This window comes from Schistocerca cancellata, chromosome 5, assembly GCF_023864275.1.
Source record: "Schistocerca cancellata isolate TAMUIC-IGC-003103 chromosome 5, iqSchCanc2.1, whole genome shotgun sequence".
NCBI lineage: Eukaryota > Metazoa > Arthropoda > Insecta > Orthoptera > Acrididae > Schistocerca > Schistocerca cancellata.
In genome coordinates, this window is record NC_064630.1 from 984,125 (window position 1) to 1,012,005 (window position 27,881).

A 27,881-nucleotide genomic window follows, 5' to 3' on the forward strand; every position below is an offset into this window, starting at 1 on the left:
GCTCCCACTGCGAATGAACTGCAGGTGTGCAAGAAATCATACTAAGTTCCAGATCACCTGCAACGAGTAACCTATACCTACATTTGCAAGGCTACTCTGCAAAAGATACTTAAGTACCTGGCACAGGGTTCATCGGACCAACTTCACACTAATTCCCTGTTATTCCACTCGCGAATTGCGCACGGAGAAAAAGAAAACCTATATATTTCCGTGCCACCTCTGACTAATTTTATTATGATGGTAGTTTCTCGCTATCTATGACGGCGTCCCCCCCCCCCCCCAAGAACCATGGACCTTGCCGTTGGTGGGGAGGCTTGCGTGCCTCAGCGATACAGATGGCCGTACCGTAGGTACAACCACAACGGAGGGGTATCTGTTGAGAGGCCAGACAAACGTGTGGTTCCTGAAGAGGGGCAGCAGCCTTTTCAGTAGTTGCAAGGGCAACAGTCTGGATGATTGACTGATCTGGCCTTGTAACAATAACCAAAACGGCATTGCTGTGCTGGTACTGCGAACGGCTGAAAGCAAGGGGAAACTACGGCCGTAATTTTTCCCGAGGGCATGCAGCTTTACTGTATGATTAAAGGATGATGGCGTCCTCTTGGGTAAAATATTCCGGAGGTAAAATAGTCCCCATTCGGATCTCCGGGCGGGGACTACTCAAGAGGATGTCGTTATCAGGAGAAAGAAAACTGGCGTCCTACGGATCGGAGCGTGGAATGTCAGATCCCTTAATCGGGCAGGTAGGTTAGAAAATTTAAAAAGGGAAATGGATAGGTTAAAGTTAGATATAGTGGGAATTAGTGAAGTTCGGTGGCAGGAGGAACAAGACTTCTGGTCAGGTGACTACAGGGTTATAAACACAAAGTCAAATAGGGGTAATGCAGGAGTAGGTTTAATAATGAATAGGCAAATAGGAAAGCGGGTAAGCTACTACAAACAGCATAGTGAACGCATTATTGTGGCCAAGATAGACACGAAGCCCACACCTACTACAGTAGTACAAGTTTATATGCCAACTAGCTCTGCAGATGACGAAGAATTTGAAGAAATGTATGATGATATAAAAGAAATTATTCAGATAGTGAAGGGAGACGAAAATTTAATAGTCATGGGTGACTGGAATTCGAGTGTAGGAAAAGGGAGAGAAGGAAACGTAGTAGGTGAATATGGATTGGTGCTAAGAAATAAAAGAGGAAGCCGCCTGGTAGAATTTTGCACAGAGCACAACTTAATTATAGCTAACACTTGGTTTAAGAATCATGATAGAAGGTTGTATACATGGAAGAACCCTGGAGATACTAAAAGGTATCAGATCGATTATATAATGGTAAGACAGAGATTTAGGAACCAGGTTTTAAATTGTAAGACATTTCCAGGGGCAGATGTGGACTCTGACCACAATCTATTGGTTATGACCTGTAGATTAAAACTGAAGAAACTGCAAAAAGGTGGGAATTTAAGGAGATGGGACCTGGATAAACTGAAAGAACCAGAGGTTGTACAGAGTTTTAGGGAGAGCATAAGGGAACAATTGACAGGAATGGGGGAAAGAAATACAGTAGAAGAAGAATGGGTAGCTTTGAGGGATGAAGTAGTGAAGGCAGCAGAGGATCATGTAGGTAAAAAGACCAGGGCTCTTAGAAATCCTTGGGTAACAGAAGAAATATTGAATTTAATTGATGAAAGGAGAAAATATAAAAATGCAGTTAATGAAGCAGGCAAAAAGGAATACAAACGTCTCAAAAATGAGATCGAAAGGAAGTGCAAAATGGCTAAGCAGGGATGGCTAGAGGACAAATGTAAGGATGTAGAGGCTTATTTCACTAGGGGTAAGATAGATACTGCCTACAGGAAAATTAAAGAGACCTTTGGAGATAAGAGAACCACTTGTATGAACATCAAGAGCTCAGATGGAAACCCAGTTCTAAGCAAAGAAGGGAAAGCAGAAAGGTGGAAGGAGTATATAGAGGGTCTATACAAGGGCGATGTACTTGAGGACAATATTATGGAAATGGAAGAGGATGTAGATCAAGATGAAATGGGAGATACGTTACTGCGTGAAGAGTTTGACAGAACACTGAAAGACCTGAGTCGAAACAAGGCCCCCGGAGTAGACAACATTCCATTGGAACTACTGACGGCCTTGGGAGAGCCAGTCCTGACAAAACTCTACCATCTGGTGAGCAAGATGTATGAAACAGGCGAAATACCCTCAGACTTCAAGATGAATATAATAATTCCAATCCCAAAGAAAGCTGGTGTTGACAGATGTGAAAATTACCGAACAATCAGTTTAATAAGTCACAGCTGCAAAATACTAACACGAATTCTTTACAGACGAATGGAAAAGCTAGTGGAAGCCGACCTCGGGGAAGATCAGTTTGGATTCCGGTGAAATACTGGAACACGTGAGGCAATACTGACCTTACGACTTATCTTAAAAGAAAGATTAAGGAAAGGCAAACCTACATTTCTAGCATTTGTAGACTTAGAGAAAGCTTTTGACAATGTTGACTGGAATACTCTCTTTCAAATTCTAAAGGTGGCAGGGGTAAAATACAGGGAGCGAAAGGCTATTTACAATTTGTACAGAAACCAGATGGCAGTTATAAGAGTCGAGGGACATGAAAGGGAAGCAGTGGTTGGGAAGGGAGTAAGACAGGGTTGTAGCCTCTCCCCAATGTTATTCAATCTATATATAGAGCAAGCAGTAAAGGAAACAAAAGAAAAATTCGGAGTAGGTATTAAAATCCATGGAGAAGAAATAAAAACGTTGAGGTTTGCCGATGATATTGTAATTCTGTCAGAGACAGCAAAGGACCTGGAAGTGCAGTTGAACGGAATGGACAGTGTCTTGAAAGGAGGATATAAGCTGAACATCAACAAAAGCAAAACGAGGATAATGGAATGTAGTCGAATTAGGTCGGGTGATGCTGAGGGAATTAGATTAGGAAATGAGACACTTAAAGTAGTAAAGGAGTTTTGCTATTTGGGGAGCAAAATAACTGATGATGGTCGAAGTAGAGAGGATATAAAATGTAGACTGGCAATGGCAAGGAAAGCGTTTCTGAAGAAGAGAAATTTGTTAACATCGAGTGTAGATTTAAGTGTCAGGAAGTCATTTCTGAAAGTATTTGTATGGAGTGTAGCCATGTATGGAAGTGAAACATGGACGGTAAATAGTTTGGACAAGAAGAGAATAGAAGCTTTCGAAATGTGGTGCTACAGAAGAATGCTGAAGATTAGATGGGTAGATCACATAACTAATGAGGAAGTATTGAATAGGATTGGGGAGAAGAGAAGTTTGTGGCACAACTTGACCAGAAGAAGGGATCGGTTAGTAGGTCATGTTCTGAGGCATCAAGGAATCACCAATTTAGTATTGGAGGGCAGCGTGGAGGGTAAAAATCGTAGGGGGAGACCAAGAGATGAATACACTAAGCAGATTCAGAAGGATGTAGGTTGCAGTAGATACTGGGAGATGAAGAAGCTTGCACAGGATAGAGTAGCATGGAGAGCTGCATCAAACCAGTCTCAGGACTGAAGACCACAACAACAACAACATGTCGGCGTCAACAAAATATTTTCGTATTGAGAGAGAAAGCTGGTGATTGAAATTTCATGAGAAGATCCCGCTGCAACGAAAAATGCTTTTGTTTTAGCGATTTCCACCATAAATCCCATATCTTGGCCGTGAGACTCCGTCCCCTGTTTCTCGATCATACAAAACGTACTGCACTTCTTTGAACTTTCTCGAAGTGCTCCGTTAATACAATCTGGTAAGGATCCCACGCCACGCAGCAGTACTCCAAAAGAAGACGGACAAGCGAAGTGTAGGCAGTCTCTTTAGTACATCTGTTGCGTCTTCTAAGTGTTCTGCCAATAAAACACAGTCTTTGGTTTGTCTTTCTCAGGACATTTTCTATGTGTTCTTTCCAATTTAAGTTGTTCGTAATTGTAGTTCCTAGTTATTACTTGAATTTACTGCCTTTACATTTGACTGATTTTTCATGTAATCGAAGTTTATCGGATTCCTTTTAGCACTTGTGTGAATGACCTCACACTTTTCATTATTTAGGATAAAAAAATGGTTCAAATGGCTCTGAGCACTATGGGACTTAACATCTGAGGTCATCAGTCCCCTAGAACTTAGAACTACTTAAGCCTAACTAACCTAAGGACATCATACACATCCATGCCCGAGGCAGGATTCGAACCTGCGACCGTAGCGGTCCCGCGGTTCCAGACTGAAGCGCCTAGAACCACACGGCCACACCGGCCGGCATTTAGGATCAATTTCCAACTTTCGCACCACGCAGATATCTTATCTGAATCATTTTTCAATTGTTTTTCAACTTCTGATAACTATGCTAGTCGATAAACGACAGCATTATCTGCAGGCGACCTAAGACACCTGCTCAGATTGTCTTCTAAATCGTTTATGTAGATAAGGAACAGCAGGCGGCCTATATCACTAACTTGGAGAATGCGAGAAATCACTTCTGTTTTGCTCGATTACTTTCCGTCAGTTACTACGACTGTGACCTCTGCGACGGAAAATCACGAATCCGGACGCATAGCTCAGAAGATTTTTCATAAGGACGCATTTTTATTACATGCCACTTGTTAAGTATGGTGTCAAAAGCCTTCTGGAAGCCTATAAATACGGAATAATTTTGAATCCGTTGTCGATAGCACTCAACACTTCGTATATGAGAAGGAGTGGGGAAGGTATTGGAGGGGAAAGCAAAGGACTCGGGGGAGCGAAAGGAGTCAAAGAGAGGGTAAGCAGGGAAAGGAAACAGGCTGGAAGGGGGCCAGAGGGAGCCCAGGAAAAGGACAGAGGGAGAGAGTGGGAGGTGAGGATCAGAGATGATAGAAGGGATAAATGGAGGGAGAGAGGGGGAGTTGACAAAAGCTGTGGGAGAGGTGATGAAGGGTGTAGAGGTGGAGTGTAGGAGGGACGCAACAGTGAAGGGGCAGCAGCGAGCAGGGGTTAGAGAGGAGAGAAGCAACTAGGGGATGGGGGGTACCAGGATGGCGGGAGGTGTAGAGGACTCAGTTATGTTTGAGGAAAAGGAGCAGATGGGGGAAAAGAATCAGATTATAAAAGATCCATGTGGAGGACAGGAGACATGTACGGAAGGTGAGGTAGAGTGCATGGTGCTCAAGGGTTTAGAGGGACTTACAGAATTTGGGGGGGGGGGGGTCGGCTATCCAGGCCGGACTGGCATAAGAGAGGATGGGGTGGATTAAGGATTTGTAGGTGTGGAGGATGGTAGAGGGTTTCAACCCCCATGTCCCGCCAGAGAGGAGTTTAAGGAGATGGAGACGGTTGTGGGCTTTGTATTGGATAGCGTGGAGATGAGGGATCCAGGTGATGTGACGGTAAATGATGAGTCCAAGGTAGGTGAAGGTGCGGGAGAAGTGGACAGAACAGGTGCAGATGGTAAGGGAAAAATCAAGGAGCAGGAAGGAGCGAGTGGAATGACCTATGATGATTGCCTGGGTATTGGAAGGATTGATTTTAAGAGCCACTGATTACGCCATGTGGTAAAAAGATCAAGGCGATTGTGAAGAAGGCGTTGGGACCGTTGAAGGGTAGGAGCGAAGGCAAGGAAGGTCGTATGATCGGCATATTGCAGGAGGTGGACTGGAGGGGTAGAGGGTTTGGCCATATCAGCTGTGCACAGGAGGTAGAGGAGAGGGGAGAGGACAGAGCCCTAGGGTACACCCATGGAGGGGTAGAAGGTGCAGTAATTGGCGTAATGGATGGTAACGTTGGAATGGAAGTGGGAGAGGAAGGAGGCAATCAGACAGATATAATTCATAGGAAGGGCATAGGTCTGGAGTTTAAACAGGAGACCGGGACACCATTTGTGGTCTTAGGTCTTTTCGAGAGACAAAAATGGCGAAGCGACGGGAATGAAGCCGGAGGGAGAGGAGATGAGTGAGGTGTAGGAGTTGGTCATCAGCAGAGAAGGGAGGTTGAAAGCCACAGTGGATGTAGGCGAGCAGGTGGTGTTGGTGGAGGTGGTGATGGATTGCGCCAGGTAAGGATGAATTCCAATAGCTTGCTGAACACCGAAGTGAAAATATAGGACGATAGGAAGAGGTGTCAGAAGGAGGCTTGTTGGGTTTGGAGAACATCAGGATACAGGAGGTTTTGCACAAGTCAGGGTAGAAGCCAGTGGCAAGGATTACGTTGTACAGGGTGGCAAGGACTGCAAGGAAGGAGGGAGGGCAGTGTTTGAGATGGGTTGTAGGTAACACAGTCTTGGCAGGGGGCAGTGTTGCATTTAGTGTGGAATATCCTGTGCAGTGATTGGAGTGTTAAGTTTGAATGGTGGTGTGTGGCTCAAGTACTGGAAGCTAGGAGCAAGGGGAGAAGCGAAGGTATCTGTATGGTCGATGACATCAAGGAAGAGGGAATAATCAAATTGGGGATCATCTGTAATGGAAAACACATCAGATAGGTACGAGGCAATATGGTTGGCCTTACTGAGGTTACCAGGAAAGGTATGGTCATCAAGGAGGGGGAGGTACTGCAGGGTAGGGTGGTTCCCAGTAAGGCAGTGGAAAGCAGACCAATACTTGTAAGAGTTTATTGGGAGTGTGGCGTTGAGTTGTGTGCATGTCTGTCGCCAGGCACAGTGTTTCTTCACAGTAAGCATGTTGCGGATGTGCCACTGTAATTGCCGGTGGCGAATGAGTGTGTCCCAGTCATGAGTGTGGAGGAAGGAGCAGTAGAGGTGACGGGATTCATGAAGGAGAAGCATGGCGTGTGGTGGTGGTGAGGGTAGATGGCTTTTGTAGGGATGTGGGTGGCTATGGCGTCAGACAAGGGCTTGTGGAGGAAGGTAGCAGTTCAGGAGATGTCTTCAGGAGACTGGAGGGTAAGGTCGTGTTGTTCGACCTGGGTGTGTATGAAGTCCCAGTAGACATCCCATTTGGCACAGGTGAATTGTGGACGACTTTAGGAGGAATGTCAGGGCGAGGAATGTGGCGGGGATGGCGACCATTGGAGATAATGAGGGGGAGGGAGGCATGGTCGCTGCCAATTAGGTCAAGGACTTCCGCAGTGATGCGCCCAAGGACGTTGGGAGAGGCTAGGAGCATGTCAGGAGTGGTGTTGGATTCGGGTCAGGTGTGTTAGGGGAGGGGAACCAGGTCTCCGTGGAGGGTGGTGATAAACCGATGCCACCACTAGAGTTCGGCAGGAGCTCGGCTGTGGATATTGAGGTCTGCAGCAATCATGTAGGTGGAGAAGGTGTGGTCAATGTGGGCCACGAAATCGTAAGGGATGGGGGTACGAGGGTGGATGTAGGAGGTGGCACAAGTGACAGTAAGGGCAGGGAAGAGGAGGCTGAGGGTGAGATGCTCAGCAGGATTGTTGAGGAGATGTTGGGGCTGAGCCGGGAGGTGCTTGAGGTGGCCGATTGAAACCCCACCACACGCCAGAGGGAATGGGTTATCGGTGCGGTGGAAGGTGTAAGGGGCTGTGGAGACGGAGATATGGGGTTGGAGGAAGGTTTCCTTTAGGATAGGGGCATCTGCGCGGTGTCGATTGAGGATGTGGAGGTAGAGGAGTTTGTGGGTGGGCAGGGAGCGAATATTATGGTAAAGGATACTGTTGTTGCACCGTGGTAGGGGAGATTACAAATCTCTTGCGATTTAAATAGGACATTTGACATCTGATTAACTAATTTGAGTCTTACAACGTTTTTTCGTGTATTAACCTCTACTAAGCCCTGGATTCTAGGTGTAAACATTGCACTTTTTGTGGCGCCGATGTATTTTCCAGACATTTTAGAATATCAGAGAATCTTAACTGTGCAAAATAATTAACTTTTGACTCTCTTGCGTTTCTTACTGTAGAGTCATCAGTTGGTAACAGTGAGAACTACTTACTCATTGTACAACCAACAACCTAAGGACGATTTTAACGGTGTAGACATCTATCAGCTTGGTGCAGAGATCACCTGCTGGTGGTGCTCAGCGCGCGCTCTCTACAGTGTGGCAACCTGCTGGTGACAGCAGCAAGTAGGATGTGAAAATTGATTTATTTTTACTAACGCCTTCAGAGTTTCTTTGAGAGTAATTAATTTAATAAGCTCATTTCCAACTAATAAGGATTCCTATTTCGTTATTTACATTTTATAACCAAATGTTGGTTTTCAATTATTTATAGAGATAAATGTTGCCTAGTTGTTCCACTATTCGATGGTGAATTACATATAGCTGCAAATCAAAGTTACCAATCTGAAGACTGGGGAGCCAGTGCTTAAACGAATTTTCTGAAGTCAGTAATGCAAATGTAGGCGAGGAATTTTTCTGCAGTTCAGAGTTTTCAGGGAGACTGAATAGCCCCTCCCACCCTTGACCTCAGCACATGGAAAGATGTCATGACTTCCAGAATGACCTACAAGATAAGAAAGTACTGATGCTACTGTCAGTGAAATTTAACATGTGCAATTGTCTCAACTATCATATGACACGGCAGATAAGAAAACACTGATGCTGATGTCAGAGAAATCTTGGCTAGAACCTGCAGCGTCCTATTACTGATACATTCTGAGAAAGCAAGAGATGACCAATTTAGTATCAGAGGGAAGTGTGAAGGGTTAAAAATTGTAGAGGGAGACCAAGAGATGACTGCAGTAAGCAGGTTGAGTACGACATAGGTTTCTGTATTTACTTGGAGATGAAGAGACTTGCACAACAAAGTGTGGAGAGCTGCTTCAAACCAGTCTTTGTACTGAAGACTACAACAACAAGGATGTTCTCGAAGTTCAAACGCCGGCTGGAGTGGCCGAGCGGTTCTAGGCGCTACAGTCTGGAACAGCGCGACCGCTACGGTTGCAGGTTCGAATCCTGCCTCGGGCATGGATGTGTGTGACCTCTTTAGGTTAGTTAGGTTTAAGTAGTTCTAAGTTCTAGGGGACTGATGACCTCAGAAGTTAAGTCCCATAGTGCTCAGAGCCACTTGAACCATTTTGATGTTGAAACTGTGTCTTGACCCTGTAAAATTAAGCGCATCAAACCGAGTGATTTTGAATCATTTTGCAGTGTTTATCGATGAAGGAATAGTCATGGAACCCCGGCTTTAAAGTAGTTTTGTTAGACGCATATCCAGTCATAGCTACATAGATTTTTAGCAGATGCAAAAGTTTCCATTACGTCGCAGTACATGCTATGAGGAATGATATCATCGAGAGAACTGCACAGAACAGGTAAGTGGAAGTCTTATAAGCCGATTCACAAAGGCAATCCAAGTCTCAGTTGAACAGGATCGATCAGTTTTACTGTACATTGCCTGTGTCACCTTTCAAAGATCAAGGATTCTCTGGGACGTACATTCTCTTCTTGTAGAGTTTAACCGTGGAATATATTGAGCATAACTGCGGTATTATTAATTAGGTTTATAGATACACCTTCCATTTCATTGATGTATCGTGAGGGGTTCCTCAAGGATTTTGAATATCTTCTAAAAACAAAAATGAAATGTACTTACTTATAAACATGTTGATGTTGCTGTCTAACAGGAAACATACGAACGATATTCTTGGAACCATCTCCACCCTTCTTGTTAGTCACATCCGGTAAGCTTCTCATGCTGATTAACACAACTGAAATATAGTTGAGACGCTGAATCACAGATCACTGTAATTGTTTGCTTGATTCGCAGTAAGGCGTGAGCCTCCCTCATGACTGGATCTTCATGGACATATTCCACCTCAAGCTGCTCCGCATGTCTGACAGCTGTAACTGTCACGAGTGACTGATCCGCGACGATGCAACCAAACAAAGTCAAGTCTTTCTCTCTGCTTCCGCCCATTATTTTAAATTTGTTTGTGTCGAGCATTATGTAACACTCTTTTGACGAAGAACTAGGTATCTAAAAGTATTTCTGAAAATTATTAGCAATTTTTTAATGATGCGATCTTCTTGTGGACAATTATGGAGCCCGCAAACTTGTACTTCTTTACCGTCCGTTTCACAACCACGGCGAACTTTTCAAAGCTTCAAACTATGATTCCGCTGAGGATGCAAAATATATTTCAAAGCAATTAATATTTATTTACACTGACCAGGCATAAATTTAAATTTTTGACACAAAATTACAGCCCTGCAGGAAACATGACTTTAACTCTGTAACCACTAACGTTAACCCTCCTGCCTCTTACTTGTCTCATGAATAGTCACGGTCCTGTCACACAACCACAGTTCGGTTCTACTTGCACTTCTTTCCAGCACCACACCCGTGGCTGCAGACGAGTGTCAGACGACGCTAGATTCGACTGACTGGAACCCGGCAATATACACAACCCACTAACTCAGGCCTTTTAATGGTTTAGAATTCCTTAAATTATAGATAAGAGGAAATTCATTACATTTCCATCGCCACACTGAAGACGATAAAATTGCATTTGTCATTGGCTTCCTTCCTCTGATAGTGTGCATCAACAACAATAGAATAGCACAAACACAGACATGGATTATGAAACTTGAAGATGAGTGAAAAGAAATCTGATGAAATGTGGATACAGCCAGAACTACTCACCTTCGACTTTGTCACATTCCTTTGTTATGTAATCTACCATCTGCTGCCCTATCTCTGTTATCAACACGAACATGTTTCTCATTTTCTTCGACGTGAATGCAGGGCTTAGCGTCGCCCGCATGTCGTGCCATTCTTTTCCTGAAAGCAAGAAACAAAAATAAATAATAAGCGCCTCCTGTCAGCCATCCCTCATTTCTTTGTTTAACTGTGTCCATAATCTACTTGCCTGTTTAAAGTGATTTGTCAGTTCGTGTCACAAAAGCGAGTGGTAATGTGATGCGCACGAACCTCGTAACGGAGAAATACAGTGTGTCCGAAAATAATGTATACACTCTTTTAAACAGAATATTTCTTTAATTAAAGAAGACATAAATACAATTTTTGTGAGTAATAATTTAGAAGACGGTGAAAAACATAGCAATGCTTTCTTTTGTTTCAGGATCGTCAGCAAACGTGGTGTTATCGTTTGAACAACGGAAGTGTGTGCTAAAGAGTTACTGGAAAACAGAGAATGTGAGTGCGGTACGCCGACGTTGGAGAGTTGAATTTGGAACACCACCACCAACAAGAGTAACAATTACAAAAATCAGAGAGATAAGTTTAAAGCCGAAGGAACGGTGCACGATATGAAGAAGGGACATAGCAGACGAAAGAGAAGTTCAACAGACAATGAGAGTGTTGGGGGACGCAGTAATCCAGGCATACACACGATCCCCGGAGAAATCTGTGAGGCAATGCTCTCATGAGACTGGGATCTGCAGAAGCAGTGTTCGTAGAATTTTGCGTTCTCAAAACTTTAAGGCTTGCATTCCAAGACTTCTCCATGCCCTTAACGAGCATGACTCTGATAGGCGAAGCGAATTTTGTGAGTAGTTCTTTAACAGATGTGAAGAAGAGCAACGTTTCCAAGATCGAATTCTGTGGTCAGATGAAGCGACGTTTAAACTTGATGGAACAATCAACCGCCATAATTGCGTGGCAACAGTGTCACGGGCGACTCGTTCTTGGAAATGTTGGGAATGCTGTTTCCTGGTCTCAGCGTTGTGTTTGTAAATGAAGATTAATTACTTTCAACAGGATGGGGCGCCACCTCACTTTCACCTGGATGTGAGGGCATTTCTCAACCGTACATTTCCTGCTAGACGGATAGGGTGTATGGAGTATCCCGCCCGATCTCCAGATTTAACTGGAGTATCCTTCTGAGGGGTACGCTCAAGAACACAGTTTACGCTGCGAGGCCACACACACTGGATGACCTTAGAGAGCAAACTGAGTAGGCCTGTCATGCTATTCCGTTGGAAACAATAAAGTTTTCACGTCACTCAGTCGTAAGTCGTTGTCGACGGTGATTCCGATGGACGGACACCTGTTTGAAGATTTACCACGATAAGTCGGACCATGAGGCACCTAACATCATTAAAATTGTATCCCTGTATATCGTGATGGAACAAAAATGTCTGATTCTTAAGTGCAAATTCAGAATCATAGACATAGAATAACTAATTTATATGGGTAAGCAGTGTCTCGTCCGTGTTGCTGAATCTATATTAGTATTACATTAAACCTTTAAAAGCAATGTTGTTCCTTTCTGTAGTACATTGACGCTCGTAGTTGTGGGTTTCGTTTGAGCCTTACACCGATCTGTCCTACAGAAGTTAGATGGGAGGCGTACTTCTCTTTATGCCTTATGGAAAATGTTACCTCATTTTGCTGTTATTTTAGTTCAATATTGTTTTGGCTGTTAGAAAAATAAACGAGACAGTTGTCTTTCAATGGTATAACCTATAAAATTCTTGTTATGAAATCCTTTCAGTCATGCTAAAGTAGACAACGTACATCGCCTAAATTTATAAAAAGACACCAAACAACAACGATCAACTGAGTGTCTCTCTCTCTATATATATATACATGTTTCCGCTAGTCTATTTGTTATCAACATCAATGCTGTGTTTTGCGACATAAAGACAAGTAAAAAAATCTAACTGCGTCATTCTTAGTGCAAATTACGTACATGTATATGTGAGAGATGATAGAGGGTATGATGATGTCGTATGATTTTGTTTACTGCAGTTTCCTTTTTCGTTAGTCAACGTTAAATGACTGACTTTCTCTTGGTTGGTTAAAGTAAATATACCTGATTTACCAGTTCACTTAGATTTCGGAAAAAACCGTCTCCTGTCTGTTAATACATGAAATGTCTCAGTGTGTTGCTATGAGATATATTAGAATACAGTTCATTTCTGCCACAAAGGCTCCTCATTCCAGAGCCACATATTTAATTTCTGCAACAATGGCACAGCTCACACTGCAGGTCTAATAACGTCCATTACAAGATGCTTCGAAAATAAAACTTAGTACGTAGATACAAAGCTACGGTAACCAGACCCTTACCTTTCATGAGAAACAACATCCGCAGTAGCACTGGAGTGTCCTCGTCGGTGTTCATAAAGTCCACGTGGTCAGTGAAGTGGTCAAAGTCCTTGACTGTGACGGACTTGATGAGATCAGGATCCCTCAACAAGACCAGAGACTTCGCAAAAGTGTAGAACCCAGCGTAGGGGTGCGGTTCGAAACGTCTGTACGCGTCGACTACTATGTCCGCCATGGCCTTCCTGTTGAGTACCACGTCCAGGGTGTTCCCCACCACGGGCAGCGGTGGCGTGTACGGGACCCCGGCTCTGGCGAACCTCCTAGAGTACTGGCGCCACCAGAAGAAAGTCAGCGTGCCTGCGACCAGCACCAGCGACCCAAAGAGCGTCCACCAGTCACAAGCCATTGTCTGTAAAACATTTTACACTCATTTTGTTTTCATCATCACAAAAACAGCTGCATCCAGAAGAATCCGAAGGATCTACTGTAAACTTGGTGGGTATGCCGCACAGAATCAGTTATGCTATTGATTAATTTATTACGGGTTCGGCTGCGCACTCAGGTAGCATGGATCGGACCGTGACCCTGTGACCACCAGTTGATATAAGAGGGCTCCAAATGGCCATACGAACCAGTGCGACGACCTGGACCTGCACTGTGCCCAGGGGACACGTTCCACAGCAGTTTCCCCACCTAGAGGGCTGTGAGAGGGGCCGCAGTGTGGGGTTGCGGGATGCTGACTGGTTGTACCGTCCTACTGTGAACCGCGTCCTTCATATGAGCACCATCATTGCCTGTTCTTGGCAACTATCGGTACAGGAAGGCGCACATGCACAAAATGTAGGATCTTTATATCCGACATGTTGGTTGGTTGGTTTGGGGAAGGAGACCAGACAGCGTGGTCATCGGTCTCATCGGATTAGGGAAGGATTGGGAAGGAAGTCGGCCGTGCCCTTTCAGAGGAACCATCCCGGCATTTGCCTAGAGTGATTTAGGGAAATCACGGAAAACTAAATCAGGATGGCCGGACGCGGGATTGAACCGTCGTCCTCCCGAATGCGAGTCCAGTGTGTAACCACTGCGCCACCCCGCTCGGTATATCCGACATGTACCACAAGGAGGGATCACCAATCGATTATCTGCCTCGAGCGATAAGATGTGATGGCAACAAAAAGGCCCATTCAGGAGGCTGTCCTGCCTTCTATGCATCTTCTCCCAAGTGCTAGTTCCATTGGCAGGGCTCGCCGCACGTCAACCATTACAATGCCTACCACTCACAACCTGCAGCGACGCTCCCAAATCGCCTTGGTCAGCAACAACGAGCATCGGGCCCTACAAACTGGCAGTGGTTCATACTTCGTGAAGGAGAACGGTTTCTGCCTCGGTGGCAATAACCATCAGGACAGTGATTGGGGACACACTGGAGAGCGCCACGAAGAGCGGGTTCTGATCTCCCATCCCACGTCCGCTAGCCTAGTGTGATGGTGTAGTGACCAATATCTTAGGGTGCTTGTTCACTGTCAGTGTTCCTCCATAACAGCCATACGGTACTTGGAGAACATCCTGAAACCAGTGGTTCTGCCAATCATGCTCGCCCACGCCCAGGTCCTATTTCAACAGGACAATGCTCGTCCCCATCTCCTGAGCTTGCCCTGCAGCTGTGGATACTCCACCATGGCCAGCCACATCACCGGATCTCTCCCCAATCGAGAATGTGTGGGCTGCCATGCAGAGTGTCATCAGAACTATACCTGCACCCACCAGTCTGAGAGAGCTCTTCACTCTGGTGCAAGTGGAATGGGACAGAGTATCACAGGATTACATCCAACACCTGTACAGCTCCATGCTGTGACATGTGCACGCAAGTATTCACAACTGAGCGGATCAACGCCATACTAACATACACGTTTTGTGACCATGTAGCGCAATGGCATGGCGATACTTCACAGTAATGATCAGAATCCCCCTTGTCCTTCTGCGTGCAGCTCTTTTTATGACAACCAGTGCACATTTTAACGATGTATGACTAGACGAAGTTTTTGATAATAGCCCAGAGATGTGTGTCAGCCCAGTTATGACCTGTAGTTTCCCTTTTTATTTTTATTTCTAATCCTTTCGATCAGACACTTCATGGCTGCTTTACATTTGTATTTTAACTACGTTACACCTGCCATGAATTTCAGACTCAACTAAAATGGCTTCACAGGCAAAACTGCACATAGTAGAGATTCAAAATAAAAGGAAATTTTAATCAAACAGTTTATGGCCAGTGCATCGTATTGTTATATTCTTGTTGGGTCTGCAGCTGGATTGTGTTGGATATATAGGCAAATGCGATGGCATTTGTGTGGTACAGAAGACGCTGACTAGGTTATTCACAAGCACTCATATTTGCTTGATACACGTTATACTGGCAACGTTATCTTGCCATCGCACTTTCCTTTCCCACAGCAAACCATTCTTAATTGCATTGAGTACCTTCTTGTAATAGCTAAATATTTTTTCCAAATTTTGTTCCATCAGTAAGGAAAGGTATGTAACAAACGCCATAATCTGAGAGAAAACTGTAGGCAAAGAAGTGGCTTATACAAAGAGAGAATCTCGACCCACACTCTGTTACTTAAGGAGCTGGGAGCCGCTGACTTTCGTGATTATCTAATAGTGGATGGAACATGCTTTTCAGAGCTGCTGAACATCATCAAATCCCTTTCTTAATGAAAAAAATTAAGTCAAATAGAAAGGATGTAAACTGCACGGAAAGGCTGTTCCCTACATTAGGTTTCTAACCACTAGCACAAGTTACGAGAACCTCAAATTCTGTCCACAGCTCGTGGTCGTGCGGTAGCGTTCTCGCTTCCCGCGCCCGGGTTCCCGGGTTCGATTCCTGGCGGAGTCAGGGATTTTCTCTGCCTCGTGATGACTGGGTGTTGTGTGATGTCCTTAGGTTAGCTAGATTTAAGTATTTCAAAGTTCTGGGGGACTGATGACCATAGATGTTAAGTCCCATAGTGCTCAGAGCCATTTGAACCTCAAATTCTATCTAAAATGTTTAATGAAACCTGCTACTTCATTTATAGTTGCCTGAGGAAGTACGTCGTGGTAACGGAAAATAAATAAAAGACATTAATGTAAACATTATTAATTTATTTATTTTTGTAGCATAACAGATGTTCCCTTTGAGTTTAAGAAACTCATTTGAAGCCGGAAAAACAAAGACTACCAATGGTGTTGGTGGAAATCGTCTGATAAATACAGCAGACACAGAAGAAATGAAGAATTTAGCAAGTGATAAGAACTCTAAAGATGCGTCCCACGCTGTTTACTTCATAGCAGAAGGCTTGGATGTCGGCTTTCAACACTTCTAACAATCAATAAACGTCCATCGACAGTCTGCACTTGGGATTTTAGATTTTATTTCAGATACATCTCCGTTTCTAGATTTAATTTCCGATAAGTATCGGAAATAAAATCTAAAAATCGAAGTACATTAGGTCGACGGACTTTTATTCGTAAAACATATGCTTTTTACTCTTTCTGTGTTCTGCATGAAACCTTTATGCATCTGTCAAAAACTGAAAAAATGCTTTATTCCTTGCATCCCTGTTGTTACGCTCCTCGCACGACATGTCCTCCAGACATCTGCAGCCATTGGATTTGTTGGGAAACTCTGTCATTAGAGGTTCGGTCGCCTGACACTGTCACGTTCGTATCAGACAGACAGACACTCACTCTCGCTCTCAGAGACGGAAGACGAACGTTTGTCGGGTGGTTGGAACGCACTGTTTGTTGGATAAAGTGCTCGTGAAGGTCGGGTGCAGTGGTGGGGCACTGGCTTTCGGATAGCCGTACCCAGCTGACCTTCCGAGAAGAAATGTTGGTCTGTTGGCCAAACTGCCCACATACGTCCATTTTGTCGGACGGTCGGTCGGTCGGTTGTTGTGTGTATAGGGCGCTTTAATTGCACGCATTCTTATTGCCCCAGCAGCCACATTGCAAAACACTATTTACACAACACAGTAATTACTCTGTAAGAAAACCAATAACATTTCACGACTGGACTTGTGATGTAACATCTAATTTTGTGTTATGGATCTTTATTCTACAACTGGACCTCATGCACATTAAATTGACTATTTGAATTCTCATATCATTGTCAATGAGGCATCAAGGGATCACCAATTTAGTATTGGAGGGCAGCGTGGAGGGTAAAAATCGTAGAGGGAGACCAAGAGATGAATACCCTAAGCAGATTCAGAAAGATGTAGGTTGCAGTAGGTACTGGGAGATGAAGAAGCTTGCACAGGACAGAGTAGCATGGAGAGCTGCATCAAACCAGTCTCTGGAGTGACGACCACAACAACAACAATATCATTGTTCAAAATCGCATTGCTGTTTCTTTGGTAGTGTTCTTGCCTCTGTGGTTTGATACTAGGCAAGCACATATATCCATTTGTGAAAAATCCCAGCAAAATCTTGCATTATACGTGGGCCCATAAGTTAATAGTCGTCTACAGGAAGTTGGAAGTTTGTGGTAAGGTGTTATGGGACCAAACTGCTGTGGTCATCAGTCCCAAAGCTTACGCACTACTTAATCTAACTTTCGCTGAGGACGACACACACACACACACACACACACACACACCCGTGCCCGAGGGAGGACTCGAACCTCCCACGGGGGCAGCCGCGCCGTCAGCAGGAAGCTGCTGCAATATGCCGCGCAGCTGGTGCATTAGCAACAGCCTTTTTAACATCAGCGTTTCTACTTTATATGGTACAGCCATAAGATCATTACATTTCCTCGAAATTGTTGCCTGTGCTTCCCAGCCGATTTTTTCTAAATTGTCCCTTGCTGTCACAATATCACTAGTGTGTAAGTGAAATGATAGTTTCACCTCGATGGCGTCTCGCAGGTGTGAACTTGGAGATATTACCACACAGACAATCCAATGGTCCAAATGGCTCTAAGCACTATGAGACTTAACATCTGATGTCATGTCTCCTAGAGTTAGAACTACTTAAACCTAACTAACCTAAGGACATCACACACATCCATGCCCGAAGCAGGATTCCAACCTGCGACAGTAGAAGCAGCGCGGTTCCGGGCTGAAGCGCCTAGAACCGCTCGGCCACAATGACCGGCTGGAAAGTTGCACAAGCATCCAACACCCAAGAAAGGGTATAGGTATAACACGCGGCCTGCACACAGAGAATTGTTAAAAGTCCTCCACATTTCCTTGTTTAACATTAGAGACCGACTGTTCACAACTCTCGTAAGCACAGCATGCAGTACCACAGGCGTCGATACGTCGACAACCCACTCCAGAAACGGTGTGCAGTCCACCAACTAAGAAGTCGCCGCGCTGCCGCCGCCAGAGGAGTGACTGGCGCCAGCGCCACAGCAGAGCGGGCAGTTGCAAGTCAGCTCGACTGCCGGGGAGACCGCCCTCTACTGTGCAGTCCGCGCCGCATCGCCTAGCCTTCTAGCTGTTCTTCAGAGAACGTTCTACTGGGACAACAACTGTTTACTATCCAGCCTCAGCCGGCCCGTGTGGCCGAGCGGCTCTAGGCGCTACAGTCCGGAACCGCGCGACTGCTACGGTCGCAGCTTCGAATCCTGCCTCGGACAGGGATGTGTGTGATGTCCTTAGGTTGGTTAGGTTTAAGTAGTTCTAAGTTCTCGGGGACTGATGACCTCAGAAGTTAAGTCCCATAGTACTCAGAGCCATTTTTTATCCAGCCTCAGTCTCTGGAATAGTAGTTGAACTTACGATCTGCTGCCTGAGACGCTTTGTACAAAGTTCACTGTACGTCAATAAATGTGTGTGTTCCTGTCACTTTCATTAACATTGTTTCAGTGTCCTCCTCGTTCTCCTCTCACAGTGTTTCTCTTTTCTTTCTTATTTACTTATTTTTTATTTGAGTCATCAGTCTTCTCACTGGTTTGATGTGGCCAGCCACGAACTCCTCTCCTGTGCCAATCTCTTCATCTCAGAGTAGCACTTGCAACCTACATCCTCAGTTATCTGCTGCATGTATTCCAATCTCTGTCATCCTCAACATTTTTTGCCGTAACGGTTTGTAAGTAGGCTGTTTAGGTTTTTGTATTGGTAACGCCACTTAGCGCTCTATATGAAAATCACTGACTGTGCTGTGTGCCGTCTGTAGTCTTGCTATTGTAGTCTTGGTCAGTTGGCTGTTAACAGCGCGTAGCGTTGCGCAGTTGGAGGTGAGCCGCCAGCAGTGGTGGATGTGGGGAGAGAGATGGCGGAGGTTTTAAAGAGCGGACGATCTGGACGTGTGTCAGCCAGAAAGAGTAAATTTGTAATATTGGATATCATGAACAGATATATGTATATGATGACTTTGGAACATTATTAAGGTAAAGACATTGTTTGTTCTCTACCAAAATCTTTTTTTGGTAACTCTGCCTATCAGTAGTTAGTGCCTTCATTAGTTAGAATCCTTTATTTAGCTGGCAGTATTGGCGTTCGCTGTATTGCAGTAGTTCGAATAACGAAGATTTTTGTGAGGTAAGTGATTCATGAAAGGTATAGGTTATTGTTAGTCAGGGCCATTCATTTGTAGGGTTTATTGAAAGTCAGATTGCGTTGCTTTAAAAATATTGTGTGTCAGTTTAGTGTTGATCAGAATAGGTAAAGAGAGAAATGTCTAAGTACGTTTAGTTCTGCTCAGCTGTTTGAAAATCAAATAATGTACGAGGTTTGTTAGCACAGTCATTCATAAATTTTTCTAAGGGGACGTTTGATAAGTCGACCCTTAGCCGAGGATACCGCACTGGAATCTTCTGATTTTTCCTTGTAGTTTGTCTAACTAGTGTAGCTATTGTCTATTGCTAGCACGTAATTTCCTTTGTAGTTGTAGTTTTTCATTGTTGTACAGTAAAACAGTTGTGACATGCATGTAGATTTGCACCAATTATTTCGCAGCTGCGCTTGCAATTAACTAGATATTATTTTCAGTGCTATGATAATATGTTTTCTTATTTTTGCTCTTCAAATTGTGCTTTTCTTGTTATCGTGTGAAATACATGATAATTATGGCGTGTGAAAAAGTAATACTAGGCTCCAAAGTAAACTGAGAAATGATAGTGACAACGAGCGTAGCTTATCAGCACCACCGTCTAATGAATTAACAAACATTCAAAGTAGTAATTTGGTAATTGTGCATAGGGAAATGGAGCGGGGGGCAAATAATGGTGTAGACAGTGAAACAGTTAGTGAACAGGGAAGCATTATCGATCGATCGGTCGGCAACAGCTCGCCTCAGGAATCCGAAATGACAGGGCACAATCTTGCAAATACTGTAGATTCAGGTTTTGCGTCCTCACAGTTTTCTCCAATAAGACACATTTTCTGCTTTTCGAAATGCGAATATTTCCGGTTCAAATGCACTGCCGAATAGCACTGCGGAACATGTTTCAGACACCAGTGCATTGTTATTACAATTAATGCAACAAATGGGACAAAAGCTTCAAAAGTTAGACACAATGGAACAAAATCTTCAGACGTTATACACAATGCAACAAAATGAGAGACAAACACAGCACAAGTTAGACACAATGGCACAAAATCTTTAAAAGTTAGATACTATGGAACAAAATCAGAGACAAACACAGCAACAGCTTCAAAAGTTAGACGCAGTGGAACAAACGTTTGAATAAACACGTGAAGGTTTAACTGCTGAGTTACTTAAAATCGAATCGAAATGTCAAAAAGTCTGTAATGACGTAAAAATACAAATTTGTGAGCATTTTCAACCTATTTTTTCGCGTCATGAAAATGCATTACAGAATTACGAAGCAGCCATAAAAGAACTGCAAACTATTATTCATGAAAATCACGACACCTTGCAAGCTAAAATTGACTCAGTTGCATCTACCGATTCGGTTACGCAACTTGCAAAAACTCAGGAAAACTTAAAGGATACAGTAGATACAATTTGAACAAAAATGGGCAGTCTGAATCTTGGTTCAGAAAAACACACCGAGGAAATCAGTTCACTATTGGAGAAAGTAGTCGCACTTTCGGATCAGCTAAATAATTTATCTACGAAGGTAGATGATAATCTGAATCACACAGGACCGGTAGTCTTTAATGACACAGAGTACGAACAAATTAGAAAATTCAAAAAAAATCAAATTCTAATCAATACACAGTACAAAAGAGAAATCCGGGAAGTACAAGATCAGTTAACACAGGTAATACAAGAATTTCATATTTCAGAGGACACTCGCGCTCCAAAACGGAAAGAGTGACATAGAAATACGGAACAGCCACAAAATAATAACACAGGGCACTTCGGAATTTATGAAAGAAATTGGCAAGGTACACCGAATTTTGAGATGGAACCGCTGAAACAAAGTAACAATGACCGATATGCAACTCATCGACATAATGATTTTGACTATAAGCTGTTCATTACTACACGTAAATTCAAAACATTTAAGAATTCTGCCAACGACATTAATCCACAAGCATGGCTCCATCAATTCTCTCATTGTTTTCCTCCCAACTGGTTATTGGAGCACAGTTTAGAATTTATGTGTGGCTACTTAGAGAATGAACCAGCTGTAAGAATGCAATCGGTCATTCACGATTGTCACAGTGAAGGAGAATTTTATCATGCCTTCCTCTCAGCATATTGGTCTCAAGCTACACAAGACCGAGTAAAACATAGCATCATAATGATGAAACATTTCGAACAATCTGAATTTTCTAGTCTTGTCAAATATTTCGAAGACATGTTACATAAGAATCAGTACCTGTCAAACCCATACAGCCCCTCAGAACTCATCCACATTTGCTTAATCAAATTGCCTGAACATTTACGACATATTATTTTGGCAGGACGTTGCAAAGACGACATTGAAGCTTTTTAGGGACTGTTACAAGAATTGGAAACTGACACTCACAATCGCGGAACGCGAAAACTGGAACACAACAATTACAGGTCACATCTGTCACGATTCCGCGATGAAAGAAATAATAACTGGACACGACAAGGCTATTCTTACAACGCAAATCGTGACCAAAACAGACACCTCCCGTGTGACAACCGTTGGCAGAATAATAGTTACAGAGAAAGATCACATTTCTGTAGTAATGAATATGACAGATATAACCATAGAAACAGACAATATGGGAACCACAATAATTATTATCAAAGGAGACAGAATAACATCAGACGTAACGGTCCACCGCTGAGTTACGACTCATGGGGAAATTCTCCACCATGTGACCGACAAGAAAAAAATTACAGCAACTACCGACATGACGACAGACGATATAAACATAACGACAGACCAGAATTCAATCAGAACTGGCGGGATTCAAACAGAGCAGGGCACTCTCGACAAGGTGAATTTGTAGAGGTTAGGTCTCCTAATCCCAATAACGACGCGCGCCAAAGAAGAGACAGAGAATGACTCGCACCGCAGGAAGCCACGTGCGCCCGCTGGCTCCGAGAAAAATAACATAGACGCTAACCTTGAGAAAAATTTTAGCATTCCTTACCGACGTATACAACATGATAATTGCTTTGAAGCTGAAAATCTGCGCACTAGGAAGAGTAAAGGTTTACACTACATTTCACATGTAAAACCATTTATTGGGAGATAATCTGCTTATTAACTTAGTCTTTGCTATAAAATTTTTTGCTTCACGTTACTGGTACTCTTTGTGACACTTAGAAACTGTTAACATGCAACTACGTTTTAAAGTTAACTATCCAGTCAAGAAACTAGGCAACTTATTTCGACAAGTAATTACAAATGCATTGTTATAGTGAACAGAGGGCACAGTGGTTATTGTGTGTGTACATTCTCACTTGTTAGTTGCACTATTATGTAACGACTATAAGGCTTACGTACTTAGAACATATACTACTAATGAGATTTTAATGCAACATTTTGGTTTACTTGAAAAGACATTCTTTATTTGAAGTACTTTCTGTGAGATTAAAGATGACTTAGTATTTGGTTTCTTTGACAGCTACATGATTATATAACGACGCTACTAATGTGTGACACAATTTTCATTGTTGCTTTTGTGACGTATCTGTTTTATATCTGCACAGTTTTTCTGAATTCTTCTGGAAAGTAAAACATGTTTTAGAAGTAACTTTTGTGGTATAGCTGCAATGAGACAGCCTTTTTCGTAGCACAACAATACGTTACAGTATAGTAATTTCTTGATCACGGTAATGTACGTAATAAGCAAGATATGTATACACATAGCATTCCACTTTTGTTTATGATGAGGTAAGTACATTGACTTCTGCAGAACTTCGCTTACAGAGGATGATAACTACGACACTTTGAAAGAATTATCTTACAAGACGCACAGTTTAGCACTACAGGACACATATTTGAGTGTTTAATTTTGTACTTAAAACATTTATTTTTAAATATTTTTGAAAGATACAAAGGTTTTCTGTGATACATTTCATTCCATTGCTGTAATAGGTAACACCTGAGGAAATAATTACATTAATCTTCAGGGAGGTACACACCTACTTTGTGTACCATGTGTTTGGCAACAACATGGAGCCCTAGCTAATATGGTATTTGCTCATACAACTTTATGCATTGGTACCATATTTCTCTAACACATAAATTACACAGCTATCTGATCATTTAACAGAGAAACAAACATTTGTTTTTCTACGTCAGTGACAGATGTTTACGCAATTACACAGTTGGATAACTTCACACTTATGAAATTGCATTTTGTCTGTGCTTTGTGAACTGTTCATATTTTTTCAGAACCATTGTGATACTATGAGAGCTTTGAATGATGTATTTGGTATGGGATCACGATTTTTAAAGTATGTTTGAGGTAGATGACACTATTGAAACGAGCAGAGAATTTTTTTTAGGTTTTGAAATTATTGCAAAAAGCTATGACGTTATTGAGATTTGGCTGAGGTTTTATGATGTTATTATTATGACGACAATGTGTATTATGCTGTTGAGGTATGTTTATGATCAATAAGCTGATGCTATATGAAGAATTTTATTATTTTACGTATTTATTATGATGAAATATTGAAGAAGTGTCGACGAATATGTATATGTGTAATAAAGTAAGGAATAATGAGTAGTGGTTAGGGACTTTGATTTGTCAAAAAGGATGTTGGAAACCAAGAATCATACTTTAAGAGTTATGAAATGTTTGTACATGTGTGAATGTATCACAATGCCGGCGAAAATATTTTGGACTCTGTTATATTTATAGGATTTTGTTTCTACACATTTCTACTGTAATTTCTCGACTTGTGAAATTTTATTTGTATCAAACTGTCACTGTAGCGGATACTGCTGTCGTAAATATTTCGGTAAGAAAGGTAAGTGAACGTGACGTAATGCGTTGTGGGCGCCCAGCTGAGCGAGAGTCACCTGAAAAAAGAAAACCATTAGGTGGAGAAAAAAAGAGGCCATTATCCTCGCTATTGACATTTCTTTGTAGAAAGCATCGCAAATACGACACACTCAAACTTGAAAACATATGGAGGCTATGTAAGTAGGCTGTTTAGATTTTAATATTGGTAACGCCATGTAGCGCTCTATATGAAAATCACTGACTGTGCTGTGTGCAGTCTGTGGCTGGTTTGCATTGTTGGAATTTGCTATTGTAATGTTGGGCAGTTGGCTGTTGACAGCGCGTAGTGTTGCGTAGTTGGAGGTGAGCTGCCAGCAATGGTGGATGTGGGGAGAGAGATGGCGGACTTCTAAGAGCGGATGATCTGGACATGTGTCCACCAGAAAGAGTAAATTAGTAATATTGGATATCATGAACTGATATATATATGATGACTTTGGAACATTGTTGAGGTAAATACATTGTTTGTTCTCTATCAAAATCTTTCATTTGCTAACTATGCCTATCAGTAGTTAGTGCCTTAAGTATTTAGAATCCTTTATTTAGCTGGCAGTAGTGGCGCTCACTGTATTGCAGTAGAACGAGTAACGAAGATTTTTTTTAGGTAAGTGATTCATAAAAGGTATAGGTTATTGTTAGTCAGGGCCATTCTTTTGTAGGGATTATTGAAAGTCAGATTGCGTTGTGCCAAAAATATTGTGTGTCAGTTTAGTGTTGATCAGAATAGGTAAAGAGCGAAATGTCTGAGTACTTTCAGTTCTGCTCAGGTGTTAGAAAATCAAATACTGTATGAAACGTCCCCTTTGAACAATTTATACAAGACTGTGCTTAACCTGACACACAATAATTTTAGCGCAACGCAATCTGACTATCAAAAATCCCTGCAAAAGAATGGCCCTGAGTAACATTAACTATACCTTTCAGAAATCACTTACCTCACAAAAATCTTCGTTACTCGAACTACTGCAATACAGCGAGCGCCACTACTGCCAGCTAAATAAAAGATTCAAACTACTGAAGGCACTAACTACTGATAGGGATAGTTAGCAAATGAAAGATATTAATAGAGAACAAACAATGTATTTACCTTAATATTCATAATTGACATCCAGTATTACAAATTGTCAAAACTCCGCCATCTCTCTCCCCACATCCACCACTGCTGGCGGCTCACCTCCAACTGCGCAACGCTACGCGCTGTTCACCTCCAGCTGCCGCTGCCCAACACTACAATGGCAGACAACAATGCAAACTAGCCACAGACTGCACACAGCACAGCCAGTGATTTTCATACAGAGCGCTACGTGGCATTACCAATATAAAAATCTAAACAGCCTACTTACATAGCCCCCATGCTCCCCACAAAAAATTTTACAAATGGTGTTGGGCACTGGCCAATACATATTTGTTAAAATTTTTCATAATCGTAATTACAATAACAAAGAAATCAAATGCACACACGTATTGATACAATGTTGGTCAAAAGCTAAAATTTTCTCACAGTCCATAAAGATAGTCCTGATCATTCATCATAATAGTAATTACAGTTTTTTTTTCACAAAGTCTCATTAGTAAAAAAATTGCACACAGAAGTAGTGGATTTCCATGCAGCCTTGAAGAAGTAGTGTTGTCCTTCCAACGGAAAGACAGTGCTGACTCTTGACAATTTTAGCGCAACGCAATCTGACTATCAAAAATCCCTGCAAAAGAATGGCCCTGAGTAACATTAAACTATACCTTTCAGAAATCACTTACCTCACAAAAATCTTCGTTACTCGAACTACTGCAATACAGCGAGCGCCACTACTGCCAGCTAAATAAAAGATTCAAGCTACTGAAGGCACTAACTACTGATAGGGATAGTTAGCAAATGAAAGATATTAATAGAGAACAAACAATGTATTTACCTTAATATTCATAATTGACATCCAGTATTACAAATTATCAAAACTCCGCCATCTCTCTCCCCACATCCACCACTGCTGGCGGCTCACCTCCAACTGCGCAACGCTACGCGCTGTTCACCTCCAGCTGCCGCTGCCCAACACTACAATGGCAGACAACAATGCAAACTAGCCACAGACTGCACACAGCACAGCCAGTGATTTTCATACAGAGCGCTACGTGGCATTACCAATATAAAAATCTAAACAGCCTACTTACAACTGTAAGAGGTTTATCAGCACAGTCATTCATAAATTTTTGTAAGGGGACGTTTCAGGCTTCCTCTAGAGACTTAGAAGTCGTTCTCTGATGTCTTCTTAACAGATGTCCCTTCATCCTGTCCCTTCTCCTTGTCAGTGTTTTCCACATATTCGTTTCCTCTCCGATTCTCTGCAGAACCTCCTCATTCCTTATCTTATCAGTTCACCTAATTTTCAACATTCGTCCGTAGCACCACATCCCAAATGCTTCGATTCTCTTCTGTTGCGGTTTTCCTATGGTCCATGCTTCACTACCATACAATGCTGTGATCCGAACGTATATTCTCAGAAATTTCTTCCTCAAACTAAGGCCAATGTTTGATATTGATAGACTTCTCTTGGCCAAGAATGCCGTTTTTCCCAGTGCTAATCTACTTCTGATGTCCTCCTTGCCCCATCCGTCATAGGTTATTTTGCTGCCTAGATAGCAGAATTCCTTAACTACCTCTACTTCGTGACCATCGATCCAAATGTTAATTTTCTAGCTGTTCTCGTTTCCGCTACTTCTCATTACTTTCTTCGATATATTCTCATTCCACATTCTGTAGTCATTAGACTGTTCATTCCATTCAGCATATCGTGTAATTCTTCTTCACTTTCACTCAGGATAAAAATGTCATCAGCGAATCGTATCATTGATATTTTCATCTTGAATTTTAATTCCACTCCTGCACCTTTGTTTTATTTCCCTCATTGCTTCTGCGATGTACAGATTTAACAGTAGGGGCGAAAGACTACAGTCCTGTCTTACACCCTTTTTAATCCGAGCACCTCGTTCCTGGTCGTCCACTCTTATTACTCCCTCTTGTCTCTGCGGTGTACATGTTGCATATTACCAGTCTCTCCCTATACGTCGAACGAGGTGGCCGAGCGGTTCTAGGCCCTACAGTATGGAACCGCGCGACCGCTACAGTCGCAGGTTCGAATCCTGCCTCAGGTATGGGTGTGTGTGATGTCCTTAGGTCAATTAGGTTTAAGTAGTTCTAAGTTCTGGGGGACTGATGATCTCAGGGGTTAAGTCCCATAGTGCTCAGAGCCATTTGAACCGTTTTCTCCCTATAGCTTACCCCTATTTTTCTCAGAATTTCGAACATCTAGCACCATCTTACAATGTCGAACGTTTTTTCCACGTCGACAAATCCTGTGAATATGCCTTGATTTTTCTGCAGTCTTACTTCCATTATGAAACGCAATGTCAGAATTGCCTCTCTGGTGCCTTTACGTTTCCTAAACCCAAACTGATTCTCATCTAACATCTCCTCGATTTTCTTCTCCATTCTTCTGGATATCATTCTCGTCAAGAATTCGGATGCTTGAGCTGTTAAGCTGATTGTGGAATAA

The 27,881-nt window shown here is 42.7% G+C and overlaps 1 pseudogene; it reads right to left on the minus strand.

Moving 5' to 3' along the window:
- LOC126188112 (cytochrome P450 9e2-like) overlaps window positions 1-27,881 on the minus strand; it is a 67,582-nt pseudogene that overhangs the window by 31,224 nt on the left and 8,477 nt on the right.